Genomic DNA, 14721 nt, shown 5'->3' on the forward strand with positions numbered 1-14721 from the left:
CCAAGAGCCAGCGAGGTCAGACTCCGTGGAGAAGAGATCCTCGCCGACCAAGAGCCAGCGAGGTCAGACTCAGAGGAGAAGAAACCCCCGCCGACCAAGAGCCAGCGCGGTCAGAGTTTCACACGAGCCTCGCTGGAAGTACAAGCCCGACGGATTCCTGTCCGCGTAACTCTGCACAAGCCGTGATCTTCTCACAGCAAGTATTACGGGGAGAGCGGGATTGCAGTCATCATTTCTTTTTTTTGTTAACACAGTATCATTGTCGTCCCCGTATTGCCGCCTCACCCTTTGAAAACCCTGCGTGCTGGGAGAATTCTGTTTACCCTGTGCCCTCCCGACGCAGGGGAAAAAAGGAAGTTTGCTCTTTTGTTTAACTCTTTGTCCACACGAAGTAGTGTGGTGAAGATAAGACGTGCTGTTAAAACGTCTAATTGGAAATCCGCTACCAGTCAGTACTTATTCGAGGTGAATGATTTTGTTAAGAAGTGACGTAACTTCTTGTACTTTTGTAGCAGTTCTACGTGGTGCAGATTATCAGGAGATCTATACTGAGAGAAGAAGAATAGATCTCGGTAGGTTTACCTATCAAGGGGAAGGCGGGAAGGACAACCACCGTGTTGTTACTAAGAGCTTGTTGTCTTTCTTTTGTATCCTCTCACAGTACTATCGACCCCTGTGTCTACTATGGTAGTGTGTATCTGAGGCATTCGAAGCACCCTAGACGTTCCCTGCCCATTCACCTCGCGGCCTCTTTCCTGATTCCCTTAAACAGTGGTGGAGCACCCAGTGTTGAGGTATTACGGAGAGAGGCTTTGAGGACTATCTTCTTATCGTCCCTGCTGGTCTTTGGATTAAGGTTAGTGGCGCATGCGTGTTCTTGCGCTGCTTGTAATCACGACAGCTATAGGGAAGAAGACTACATTACACCTAGGTCTTAACCGCCCTTGCTAGTATATTATATTTTATCCAAAGAAGGCGTCTTTAAGTTTTAGCAGGGTGACCCCATACCTCTGGTTTTAGTAGAAAGGGGTCACATCATCTTCTACACCAACTCTCTGCATGCGAATATTCATCAAGTGTGTGTGTGCATGCTCTGCGCAGTGCATTATTAAACGCGCCAAAAGCCAGAGTTGGCTACAGCTGCATATGCGTTAGGTCTAGACCGTGCGCTGATCAAACCAAATAACAACCACTGTGTTGAAATAACCTTGAAGGCCTCGGCACTCACTGTTCAGACATAGCTTACCAAGCAAAGCTGATATTATAGTCAAACATATTATTCTTGTGTGAAGCAAAATATTCAACTAGCCTAAAAGCTTTAATAACAATATGTGCCGTGTGAAGAAGCAGCAGAAAGGTAAGATAGCGTTTAAACTTCTAATAAGCTCATGCTAACTTAACACAGTCTGAAGGCAAAGCCTATCTCCATGACAGTAAGTCATAAGGCAAGGTCTCCACTGCCTCACCAGGGAAGGGGAATTACCTCGCAGCAACTGCTCTGCAGCAGTGAGGCAGGCTCCAGAGTTGTCCCTGACTGGGAGGAGTTCTAGAGCAGGCGAGGAACAGGAGGCACAGACATATATAGCATTCAATACTCTGGTTAGGGCCCCCACGCCGTGGATTGCAGGTCACCCCAGAGTTCCTCCGCAGGTCCCCACTCCTCTTCGGTGCCTGTTGCGACCAGGGGCACTCAATGTGACAGGAGGGGTAGGGCGAGTTGCTCCACACGGGACATCCGTGGACGGCGGGCCTGTGCTCCCTCAGGCGGCCCTCAGATCAAGTGGAGGATTAACATCTGCAGCTAGGGGCACTCCGTAGAACAAGGGGGATGGGATGATGTGAATCACCCCTCGCAGAGTCCCTGCAGATGGCAGGACCACATTCCACTGATCAGACGGCCCCTGAGCCAAACGTAGTAGTTGTGCCGCTCACAGCAGCCATATTGGCCAAGGGTCTAAAGACACGGGTGCCGGGGGAAGAGGTGCACAGATATTTACCAAGCGTCAGTGGAGGTACGCTGCACCCCGCATCCAGCTCGCTCTCCTCAGGCCATGGAAACGTTGCCCTAACTCTACAATGAGGCAGAAGTTCCCAGGGCTACAGAGGAGCTCTGGCACGACACTCCTCACAACATGGCAGCTGACGCCGCCCTCCCCCCAAGTAACACATACCTACAAACGTAAAAGGATAGTTAACAGTTTCAACTATAGCAAGTTGAAAAGTTCTGTTTGCTATATAGAAATTTCACCTTCAAGATATGAGATTTCCACAAGAGCTTTATTAGCCAACTGAGCTACTATAATGGCCATATCTGATGGCCCAGTGTAACAGTTGGTACAATTACTTGGGAGGATTATGGTACCCACTGAAGCAACATGTGTGTATTCTGTGGGTTTCAGAATCTGACAAGGTTTTGAGAGAAATACAAAATGGTGTAGAAAGAAGATGCCTATTGCATAGACAGAAAGAGTAATAATGCATAGAATGGAGATCTGTCAACCAAAGGCGTTTCGAAAGAGTAGAGACCCATGGAAATTCAGGTTGATGTACCTTGCATGAATCCCACCACTTCTATTACCCATAATGCGCTGCAAACATAAAAGTAGGGGAGAAAACTAAACTCAATTTCCTCACATTTATGCGATGAAAACATCTTGAACGTCTGGCAAAATGTCCTACCCTCTACCAGCAGACACTTCTCTGAAAAAGCATTTGCAATGCAATAGGTCTCGCAGCATTAAAGTTTGAGTTATTGGCATTGTATATGACAATGTGTTGCATAAATTTTTTAGCAAAGTCTGTATTGGTGTATAAAGATGATAGCGATGGAGTGGGGGATGGATGGATGGATGGAGTGGAGGGGATGGATGGATGGATGGATGGATGGATGGATGGATGGATGGATGGATGGATAGAGTAGGGGGATGGATGGATGGAGGGGGGGGGTTGGAGTGGGGGATGGAAATCATGTGTACATTAAAAAGAGGAATCTAAGGATAGAAATAAACGGGGAACCCTCCACTCGCATAGTGTATATAAATACTAGCCCCATTTATGCACCGCTCATTTCATTGTAGTAGGTGGTGCCCTACCTTCTGTACTCAAGCGAAAGGGGCAGCCTTATCCCATCTTAGGTAGTGAGATCCAGCAAACTGACTGACGCAACAGTTGACAAACTAGGAGACAGCAACTTACTCACACTCCTTCATATACTACATTCCCTAACTAGCACATATCCTGCCCCTTTCGCCTGCTTACCCTCACACAGAGGAACACTCCGATGACGAAAAGCGCGGGGAGCTGTACGACGTGTTCATTGCACCCTTGAATCCGTGAGGTGTCTCCTTTTATGCACGGGTGAACAATTGTGGCTTATGTGGTACTTCTCAGACAGGGCACCAGTAGCTCCAGAATAAGGATCAGGTGTACAAATGGGGCTAGGACTTGTATAAATCTTCCTCCCTTGCCTAGTCTCAGTGTATTTGGGTTCCTAGCCATACATTTCGTCTACATACCTCTTTACTAATACTTATCATCCTTAAGGATTGTAAGTAAGGGAACAAAACAGCCCCCGGCCACCCCACACCACTGAGGGAAAAACTGGTGTGGTTGTTAACTTTAAATGAAACCTCAGTTTTCTCAAGCCCGCCAAGCAGGGGGTCAGAGACAAACAGAAAGCGTTCAGTTCAATAATACATCCCAGGTTTCTTACCCTGCGCCAGCCAACTCCTGCCTCGTCAGCAGCTTAGAGCAACACTGCTCACGACAGATGTCCGCATAGTGGTGAAGTTTAAGACCTCATTTCCTTTACACTTGAACACATTGAAAGGTCAGACCTCTCTGCCAAGTATGAACCACAAGAGTGAAGCGCCGACGCTCTTTTGGGGCTTACATTGGAGCCAGACACACTCATGCGGAGGCTAAGCTGGTGGGGACTTCCGATGGCGTGTATTAGAAAAAATCCAGATACCGGACTCTAAAGGTGGAGCTGCAATAAGAAGAAAGAGAGAAGTCTACTGAATTTTTGTTTTTGATACCTTTAGGCGTGGCCTGAATAGCGAAATCCCCTGGGAAAATGCCCTATGTTAGCACTGTGTGTAGTTACAACTATGGAATAGGTAATCATTAGAAGTTAAAACTAATATTTCGAGAAAAAACATTTATGTGTCTTTTAAACGTTTCTTGGTCCTTGACTTTATAAACAGTCCATTTAATATGGACATCGTGATATAATAAATAGTTGTTGCTCCATTTGATTACTTTATCCAGTGATACAGATTCGGGTTTATGCTTGAATATATTTTAGGTATGCAGAGACTGCCCGTTTGAATTTCCTGACAGAAATTCCTTCGTTTTGTAAACATACTGAGTCCTTTGTTTACCTCATTAGTAGGTGCACATACATAGTCCTTCGGCGCTTTTGCCTGCACATTGAAAGGGCGTGTGTGCTTTAACGAAATTCAGGAATAGCACACCTGAAACTAACTTGTGCCTTTAGCTTCCGGGCTACAGAGCTTAAATAACGAGCATTCGTGACAGACGGTTGCCATTATTACCGGAAGCCTAGGAACCCTATGTCTCGCACCCAGTCTCTATCAACGCTGATTCACGTTTACTTCGGTGAGTGTTTACAATGCCGTTATGATCGTTAGGCGGTCTTTAAGTTCTGAAAAACATTGCCGTTTTGGAGGTGCGACAAGTTTGACAATATCCCTTTTTTTCGGTTAAAACATTTTTCTTTTCTTTTACATGTAACCTCGCTGGGCCTTTTCTTATGCGTAACCAAATGAAGGAAAGTTCTTCATATCAAGAAGACTCCTTTGCTGCAATTCATGCAGTATCTATATATATTAAGGTACGTTTTAAACTTACACCTTAACTAAAAAAACAGTGTAGATTAAGATATAACTGCGTAAGGACACACGAATATATGTTTGTTGTCTTGTTGTTTGCAGAATCTTTACACGCAATCAACTGAAAAGACTGGGAAGCGAGACAGGACCTTAAATATTTTTAGATCAGGTACCTATAGAGCTATATGTATTCTTTCCTGAAATACCTCGCTATTAAATCATTGACTCCACTAGATCTCTGACTTCAGTTTATCTTATTTTATTTTAATGTACTATGTGCATTTCATTTATAGAATTCGTGTGTTTGTTAAGATTAGATGGTTTCAGCAATACAGCAACAGGAAGCTGGTTGGCGATATTAACTTAGGTAACATCAGTTTACTTGCGTTCTCATCTAATAATAACGGCTTAAACAATGTTTATTGACGGCGGTTCGTATCATTTCACTCTATTAGACCGTCATTTACCTTCTATCAAAAGCCTTTTTCAAAAAAGGCCGTTCATCTCGGCAATTTGGAAATCGAGTACGAATCGAGTGGGTTCTCTGCATTGATAAATATAAAAAGGTACACATATACTTGATGAAATATGTCCACTCTGAATATTTAAATGATAATAATTGTGCGGCATGTATAAATAGAATTGGATTATCTGTTTAAATGTAGGGGAAACATTATCGAATCAAGAAACCCACCACTCAAGCCAACTATTAGCGAGACAAGACAGTCTCATACCAGGACCAGGTACCCTGAAATGAATTTTATTAGAATAATTTGTGTTTTCACTCTCACCTTAAAAGAGAAGGGGTTACATATTTAAAATGAATTTTTCGTTCCAGCTTATCCTGCTATATCCGCTAATCATTTTCAGAAATTAATTCGTTTTTTGAAGTTATTCTGTGACTAAATCCAAGCCAGAATATGTAAGTATCATAGCTTTAAATGGTGTACTAAATAAACCGCTTTAGACAAGAGTAATTACTTACCTTTATCATCCATTCCCCCATAGACAATCTTTATGTTTTTACGCTGAGGCTTCATGAAATCAGGTTGCTGTCCACTTCCTTAATTTAGGTAAGTAGGCTGTTGGTACTTTTTAATACATGAGAGCACTTCTGCCTAAAAATAATGGCATTTTTGCTCTACATTCACAATCAGAAATTATTGGTGGCTCACCTATTCAGGAAATTCTACTTATGTTAATCCTAGGTTCGAAACTGAAATGCACAAAGAAATGAAGGCCCTCATTTAGGGCGGTACTGAGTTATTTAACTCGTTGATGTTTCATAAAAAGAAGTTGTAATTATACTGCTGTAGGTTAACTGTACCAGATTGTAAATGATCTCACTAGTTTTTAGATATTTGTAAATATAATTTTTGTATATTTTCAATATCGTCTCCTTTTATTGCTTTTTTTCTATTTTAGGATATACGTGGCTACTTCAGAAGAAGGCGCTGGTTGCCGAAACGCGCGAAGAGAACTATCTGTTTTGCCACTTTTTAAATTGTGAAATGTTATTGTTGAATGTGTATAAATGATGCATTGTTGAATTTATGAATACTTTGATAGTGTCTAAATTGATGGTTATTTTACTTTATATGTTTTGTAATTAATCTTTTTTTAATCAGGTCAATAATAAACTTTGAGTACAGACCTACTACTTCTTCTTTAAATTTATTTAGCTTATCATTACAGTGCCTGTGCTCAGGCCTGGTCGCCCCCACGCTCCTGTGCTGCTCCTACCTGCCTGCCTGCTGCCGCTTCCTGCCTGCTGCCGCTTCCTGTGTTCTTCGTGCTCGGGCGACCCAGCCGCCGCTGAGCCGCCCGCCCCCACCAGCTTCTTCCCACCGCTGCCTCCCTGCGGCCCCGCCAGCCCATTCGCCGCCCCGCTACCGCCAACCAGCTGCTCCGCCCACCCGGCTCCCTACTTATTCTGCCCTCACGCACTCGCAGCGGGCGCGCCGATTGTGCGCCAAAGACAAGCCCGTCCGCGCCTGGACCGCGCCCAGCGCCAGAACCCCTGGTCCCCACCGCCGATGCAAGACTACACGACAGACCTACGACGCCGCCACTCTCAACGCACTCAATGGCGGCCGGAACCCTGCCTGCTGCCGAGCCACCCCAAGACGCACCAACGGACCCTTCGCCTGCAAAGCCTGCCGTTTCACTGCACCGCCCCCGCCGAGTCCAACACAAACAGCAACCACCTGAAATGCATCCTGCTCAACACCCGCTCCGTCCACAGGCACGCCGTGGAACTCTGGGACCTGCTTGACGCGACAGCACCGGACGTCGCCTTCCTCACCGAAACCTGGATGAACGCCTCCTCAGCTCTCGACATCGCCACAGCCATCCCGGACAGATACAAGATCACCCGGAAGGAACGCGTCAACCAGACGGGAGGAGGCATCGCCATCGTACACAAGAACACCATCCGTATCTCGACTAACTCCGACGAAACCTTTTCCGCCACCGAGCACCTGCACTTCCAGATACACACCGACCCCAAGACCCCCCTCATCTACAGACCACCGGGACCACGCACACAGTTCAGCGAAGACATCGCAGACTTCATCAGCCCGCACGCCCTTCCCTCCGCCGACTACATCCTCCTAGGGGACCTCAACTTCCACCTGGAGAACAACAATGACAGAAACACCACCGCCCTGCTGGACAACCTCAGACTCAAGCAACTGGTGAACACCCCCACCCACTACGCCGGCCACACGCTTGACCCAGTCTTCTCATCCAGCAAGCACGTCTCCTTCAGCCACGCCACCGGACTCCACTGGACCGACCACAGCTGCGTCCACTTCAGCTTCAGCAGAACTACGACCAACCCCCATCCGCAACGGGTCCGCCGCCGCAGCTGGAGCAAGATCACCGCCGAGCAGCTCACCGCCTCCCTCAGTCAGAACACTCCCACCAGCACAACGGACCCCAACGAAGCAGCCAGCAACCTCACCAAGTGGCTGACCGCCTGCGCCGATGACCTCGCACCACTAAAGAACCCTCCCAGCAGACCCGGCAGCAAGAAAACCCCCTGGTTTACCGACGAACTCAAGGAATCCAAGAAGAACTGCCGCACCCTCGAGAGCCTGGCGGCTCGACCACACCACAGACAACAGGACCGCCTTCAAGCATGCCACCCGCAAACACCATCAGCTGATCCGCACCACCAAGAAGACGGCACTCAAAGAACGACTGGACAATAACGCCCACGACAGCAAGGAACTCTTCAGCATCGTCAAAGAGTTCTCCAACCCCAGCGCCGGAATCAACGACATCACTCCCTCGCAAGACCTCTGCGACTCACTCGTCTCGTTCTTCCACCGCAAGATCGCCGACATACACAGCAGCTTCGACGCACAGACCATGCACCCTACCACCGAACCAACACCCGCCACCACCACCCTCTGCAACTGGACCCCGATCAGCACCGAAGACACCACCCGCACGATGAACTCCATCCACTCAGGATCACCAACCGACCCGTGCCCACACCACGTCTTCAACCAAGCCGACGCCATCATCGCACCCCATCTCCGAGACACCATCAACTCCTCCTTCCACACCGCCACCTTCCCGGAGAGCTGGAAGCATGCCGAGCTGACCGCCCTCCTGAAGAAACCAACGGCGGACCCCACCGACCTCAAGAACTACTGTCCCATCTCGCTCCTTCCTTTTCCAACCATAGTCATCGAGAAGACCGTCAACAAACAGCTTGCCACCTTCCTCGAGACAAACGGATCCCTCGACCCCTCGCAGTCCGGATTTCGGGCCAACCACAGCACCGAGACCGCCCTGATCGCAGCCACAGACGACATCAGAACCCTGATCGACAATGGGGAAACAGCGGCTCTCATCCTCCTGGACCTCTCCGCAGCGTTCGACACGGTCTGCCACCGCACCCTAGTGAAGCGCCTCAGCAACATCGGAATCCGAGAGAAAGCGCTGGAATGGATCATCTCGTTCCTCACCGGAAGAACCCAGAGAGTCCGCCTCCCTTCGTTCAGATCTGAGGCCACCGGAGTCATCTGCGGCGTACCACAAGGATCTTCTCTCAGCCCGACCCTCTTCAACGTCTACATGAGCCCCCTCGCAGCCATCGCACGCCAACACAACCTCAACATCATCTCCTACGCCGACGACACCCAGCTGATCCTCTCCCTCACCAACGACCCCACCACCGCGAGAGCCAACCTACACGAAGGGATGAAAGACATCGCCGACTGGATGAGGAACAGCCGCCTCAAACTGAACTCAGACAAGACGGAAGTCTTAATCCTGGGATCATCACACTCCACCTGGGACGACTCGTGGTGGCCCCCGGCCCTGGGCACCACGCCCAAACCAACGGACCACGCACGCAACCTGGGCTTCATCCTGGACTCCTCCCTGTCAATGACCAGACAAGTCAACGCCATCTCTTCCTCGTGCTTCAACACCCTGCGCATGCTCCGCAAGATCTTCAGATGGATCCCCACTGAAACCAGGAAGACCGTCACCCAGGCACTCGTCACCAGCCGACTGGACTACGGGAACGCCCTCTACGCCGGAACCACAGCCAAACTCCAGAGAAGACTCCAACGCATCCAGAACGCCTCCGCACGACTCATCCTGGACATCCCCCGACATAGCCACATCACTGCACACCTGAGAGACCTGCACTGGCTCCCCGTCAGCAAGAGAATCACGTTCAGACTCCTCACCCACGCACACAAGGCTCTCCACGACCTGGGCCCCAAGTACCTCAACGACCGCATGACCTTCTACATGCCCACCCGCCAGCTACGATCGACCAGCCACGCACTCGCCACCGTACCACGCATCCGCAGAGCCACCGCCGGTGGAAGATCCTTCTCCTACCTGGCAGCCAAGACTTGGAACTCCCTCCCCACCCACCTTTGGCAAACCCAAGACCATCTCTCCTTCAGGAAGCAGCTCAAGACCTGGCTGTTCGAGCAGTAACTTACCCCTGTCCCCCAGCGCCTTGAGACCCTCCCGGGTGAGTAGCGCGCTTTATAAATGCCGTGATTGATTGATTAAGATTTTCTAGCTCAAGCGCTGTGGTTGTTTTTTCACATGCTATTAATCCCTGACCTAGGACTTGCAGTATTCACTCTTTCAGGGGGTCCTTGTTTCTTACACATAATAAGCTGGTGGGGTCGCCAGTCAAACTGATTCCTGCAGTACCTGAACTGTGATGAGCGCGCATGGTTGTTTTCTAAAACTAGCACACCAGGCTTCAGGCTTGAGCCTGGCTCGAGCTTTCAGTGGCTCGCTCGGCTCTTTAGTGAAGTTCATGCATCTTTCCACCTCTTCCAATAGTTTCTGTCTGCTGTTTACAAGCCCCGTGGTTCCTGTCAGTTTGAAGATTTACTACTGAAAATTTACTTCTGCACTGGAGTAAGATTCCGATCTCGCTGGTATTCGCAAAGGATTCCAGAACTTCTTGTAGGAATTGGCAGTGGTTACAGACTCCCACGATTAAATGTGAAACTCTTGTAAGGCACATGTGAGACTCCCTTTCTGCGTGTGTAGTTGTACTTGCTGTGCATTTAGCTTTAAAAGATGTGTGGTGTCACTGCTGCAAAGTACTTTAACCTACACCCACCAGTTTGTGCTACCCTCCTGGTGCTGCCCTGATTTGACATGACAATGCTCTCGATATAGATCATGTGTGAAGACTACACATGGGTTTACTCCTGCACAGCGGGTGTGCGTCTGAGGCGCAGCTCACGGGCGCACGAGGCTCTGTGAATCGACCAAGTTATGCAGGGAGGCGTCTCTTCTCTGCTCCAGGTGCCTGACTCCAGGACTAAAACCACAACAGGTTTTCTACCCGCAGCACCGAAATGTTACTGTCCCAGCCAGTATAGAAATGAGCAAAGTCGCCTAGAACTTGTATTTCTAGGCCTTATCTGTACATACTTCAATCAGAAACTTCACACAGGAAAAAAAAATGAATTGTCCTCTAGACCTGCGTTAACGACCCCGGACACATAATAGCGGGAGGGGGGCGAGATACAAAGACACGGACAGCGGGAGGGGGGCGGGAAGCAATAGCGGGAGGGGGGGCGGGATACAAAGACATGGACAGCAAGAGGGGGGCAGTGTGCAAAGGGAATGAGGACACAGACAGCGGGGGGCGGGATGCAAAGGGAGCGAAGACACAGACCAGCGGGAGGGGGGCGAGAACGAGGACACAGACAGCGGGAGGGGGCGGGATGCAAAGGGAACGAGGACACGGACAGCGGGAGAGGGGCGGGAACGAGGACACGGACAGCGGAGGGGGGCGGGAACGAGGACACGGACGCAGCTGTTTTCAAGCACACTCGCGCTGACATTAAATAACTTCCATGCCAACAATCGTCGTAGAACACAAAAAGTGGGAGCATTAAAAACATTTACAGACCATTTAGCAACAATAAGCGATCCCTCCAGGATCTTCATGGCGGCGGCGAAAGTGAAAGCGCGGTGGGAGCGCACGAGACGCCGTCGCCGTGAGCGTGCACATCGGCTGCTCCCAGTCTGAAATACAGACTGACTCACGCGCATGACCAAATCCGGTTAACAATCCTGCGCGCGTGACCAGCTCTAGTCTCTGCCATTGACAATGCCGCGCGCGTGGCCAGCTCTTATCTCCACTCGTTGTCGGTTGAGCCGACTACTATAGTTCTCGCAGCGAGAGCGCGCTTTCGTGCGCTTTTCGCAGACAAGACCTAATAAAAATGCTATCACGCATTTGGTTAAGCACATCACATGGAACAAAGACACACTAAACTTTTTCAATGTAAAGATGCCATTGACTTCACACTGCTACAGTTTAGCCAGCCACATCACCTAGACTTTTCCAAGTCTCTAGTTTTCAGAAATGTATGGGGTTGTTAGATTTCCATGGGTGCAGACTGTACTCTTGTCCAAATACGATAGCTACCCACATGGAAATAGCTTGAAAAACACCTTTCAAACTCTTTCAATATTGTTGTTTTTAATATTCTCCTGTCCTACATGATAGGCAAACCAACATGTGTGGTATCATTTTTCCTCAAGACAAAAGTGGGATGCTAGGACACTGCAATTACCCTTTATTTCCAATATTTGTTACTTCCTATTCTAAGAAGGTTTCTTACGAAATGCACTGTGAATCACCTGGCATTATAAAATTCTTCATATTCACCCTAAACACAGATGCTTGGGCGCATTTAAAAACAATAGCCTATTTTTATGTGCGAGATTTTTTAAGATTAAGTGATGCATGGTCAGTACACAATGAAAAACAAAATCACTGTAGTAACAGCGTGGTTTTTGTGGTGGGAATTGCATGGTGACTCTTAAATGTAGGGTGGACTAACGATATGCTACATTTGAGGATCTGACCTTAGTGCAAAATTCACTTCTAAAAACGTTGTCACCCATTTTAATTTTTTCCTTTATAGTCACAATATTTTTTCCCCATTACAGCAATTAGTTTCTTAAGGAAAACCATGAGTGAGCCACACCAATGGTAGCTTGCTGAAATCTGAATTTTGACTAGTCTTAAAAAATGTATGACTGTCGGATTAACCCATGGGTTTCACATATTTACCACCATACATTACAAGTAGGTATACAACACAAAAATAGAAAACATTGGCCATCACTTAGAAAATTGTTTATTTATGGCATTGTCAATAAGTTATCATAATGCATAAAGAATAAAACCAAGAATATTAAAATGCAGCAATTACCATTAAGGAATACATTAACCAAGACAGACAATTATATATAAAGAGAATTATGCAGGTTACCTTCATTTCTCCAGCGGAAGCTGAAAACCATAACACATACTATATTTCCCAAGAACAACGGTAAAAGAAACACCAGATCGAGCCAATCATGTTCCTTCAATCCCTGACATGGCTTTTCCAATTCCTGTGCCTCCTCCTTTTCCTTGCTACAGCAGCAAGATCAATACCCTTCATCAGCCTTAGTTTCTATGCCCTTCTCTACGCTCGCGTGGAACCACAGCACATCTGAAAGAAGATTACGCTCCACATTCAACAAGCAGGAAACGTTTTCGGTGATCGCAATGAGCAATTACTGCACAAAGCTATGCCAGATAACCTGCACGGCTTGGAGCGTGACACCTAACTATTGGGATCTTTAAATTGGGAAGGGGAAGGGGGTGAAAGAATCTGTACACCACAGGCTAATTATTTACCAAGGACTCTGCACAGACCCATCCTATGCAATAAATTTAGATCAAAGAGACCCTTATTAAGATCAATGATCGGATCCTTTGGTAAACTCACTACTCATTTACTCAAGAGAACTAAACCGGACTGTAGTTCCTGCACATAGTTGTTGCCTCTGCTTATGGCAGATAATTCAGGATGCAGAGGGGCAATTCCTCCTTCATGAAGGAGGAAGAAGAGGTGGAGTTCACCTAGTTGGACAACAGCCTTACGGAGGCACTGAACACCTCTGTTAAAAGCAGTGTGAGATACACTAGCACCTTAGAAGTGGAAAATATTGCAATTGGCATCTAGCCGTCCTGAACCCTTCAATTGGACGGAAAGAATAAGGGAGCTTTGAGATCCTAAGAAACTCGGAGGCCACTGGTTATGGCTAAGAAGGCACAAGCCAAGCACCTTAGGGAACAACCCTCCCCCTTCCCCTGTAGTGACTTTTGTAGGTTTAAGAGGGCCTTTTTGATTACGGAGATAAGCCTCGCAGGGAACCAGAAGAGACAGCAGGACAAACCAAACAACCAATTCTTCTCCCCAGATCAGGAAACCCACTCCCCAAGCTATGAACCAACAGAAGATTTCCTAATAAACACATAGCAGTACCAGGAATCAGCCAGGTCATAGTGCAGCAGGTCAAACTCTAAAGCTACTGGTGGATTACCCATCTACAACCTGCGATTCACAGAGTGGGTCATGGCAGGCAATCTCGTCTCCTGCATTGTAGGCCGCACTGTAAGCCACTGGACATGGTAGTTCGAAATTGGCTCAGTGAAAAATGTCCCTGAGACCACCCTGAAAGAGTAAGAATCATTAATGTCTGATACAGATGCTTAAATTGGTTTTTATTGTTGCAAAAGGAACATATGAATAAAGCCTGTCTGCCAGTATGGCGTCAACATTCAACAATCGTCAGCTAGTATGCAACATATAACATGGAACTACATTTCACCCCCTGCCCTGGGTGCCCGTTCAGCTAATATTCTCATCCTAGGTTTGCAACATGTAGCCCTTTCAAGACCTGTCTCAGTGAATTCCTGAGGGAGAGAAGTGTTCTGAACGGTTGTCAGGTCTCCCGGAATGTGTCCCCTGTGGCTAAAGTGTCGATGAGAGCCTCTCTATCCCCAGCAAATGGCAGATATGACGTATCCAAGACAGTGTAGTCTGGGCTCTATCCGTACCCCATAGGGCCAGTATTGATTAGTGTGCCGCATTCAGGGCCGAAGTAATGTGTCTGGCCCTCTTGGATCAGAGTGGATAGGTTAGCAAATTGTGAAGGCTTAGTATTACATATGGGGGTGGGGGGGGGAGGGGAGGCCTAGGGGGGGGGGGGGCAGAGGTGGATATTATATATTGAAGATACCGAATCCAGAAAACGGAATGGACACCAGTTTTTCCTCGTGCAATATATTTATTCAGTGCATTCCGCCAGGAACCATTTCAGCCCCTGGAGGCCTTGATCATTTAAAGTGATAGTGCATCAAAACAATAGAAGACAGACTAACCGTCTGTTTTTCCACGGCAGTGTTCATGCCAGCTATACAATTAATTTCATTGTACATGTATTTATATCATTACAGTTTAAATACTGTTATGTACATAGAAAAGAGAAAATAAACAGCTTAATACATAATTTT

At 47.6% G+C, this 14721-nt stretch overlaps 1 protein-coding gene and 1 long non-coding RNA gene across 10 annotated transcripts in view; one reads left to right on the forward strand and one right to left on the reverse strand.

Moving 5' to 3' along the window:
- The window catches only part of KAT7 (lysine acetyltransferase 7), a 707790-nt gene that overhangs the window by 630316 nt on the left and 62753 nt on the right, over window positions 1-14721 (reverse strand). The gene's annotated exons all lie outside the window — the stretch shown is intronic.
- On the forward strand, window positions 4546-5417 carry LOC147717071 (uncharacterized). Its single transcript, XR_015295799.1, has 4 exons — window positions 4546-4620; window positions 4793-4855; window positions 4956-5022; window positions 5309-5417. It is a non-coding gene; the product is annotated as an uncharacterized LOC147717071 (long non-coding RNA).

Source organism: Lissotriton vulgaris, chromosome 5, assembly GCF_964263255.1.
Source record: "Lissotriton vulgaris chromosome 5, aLisVul1.2, whole genome shotgun sequence".
Classification (NCBI taxonomy): Eukaryota; Metazoa; Chordata; class Amphibia; order Caudata; family Salamandridae; genus Lissotriton; species Lissotriton vulgaris.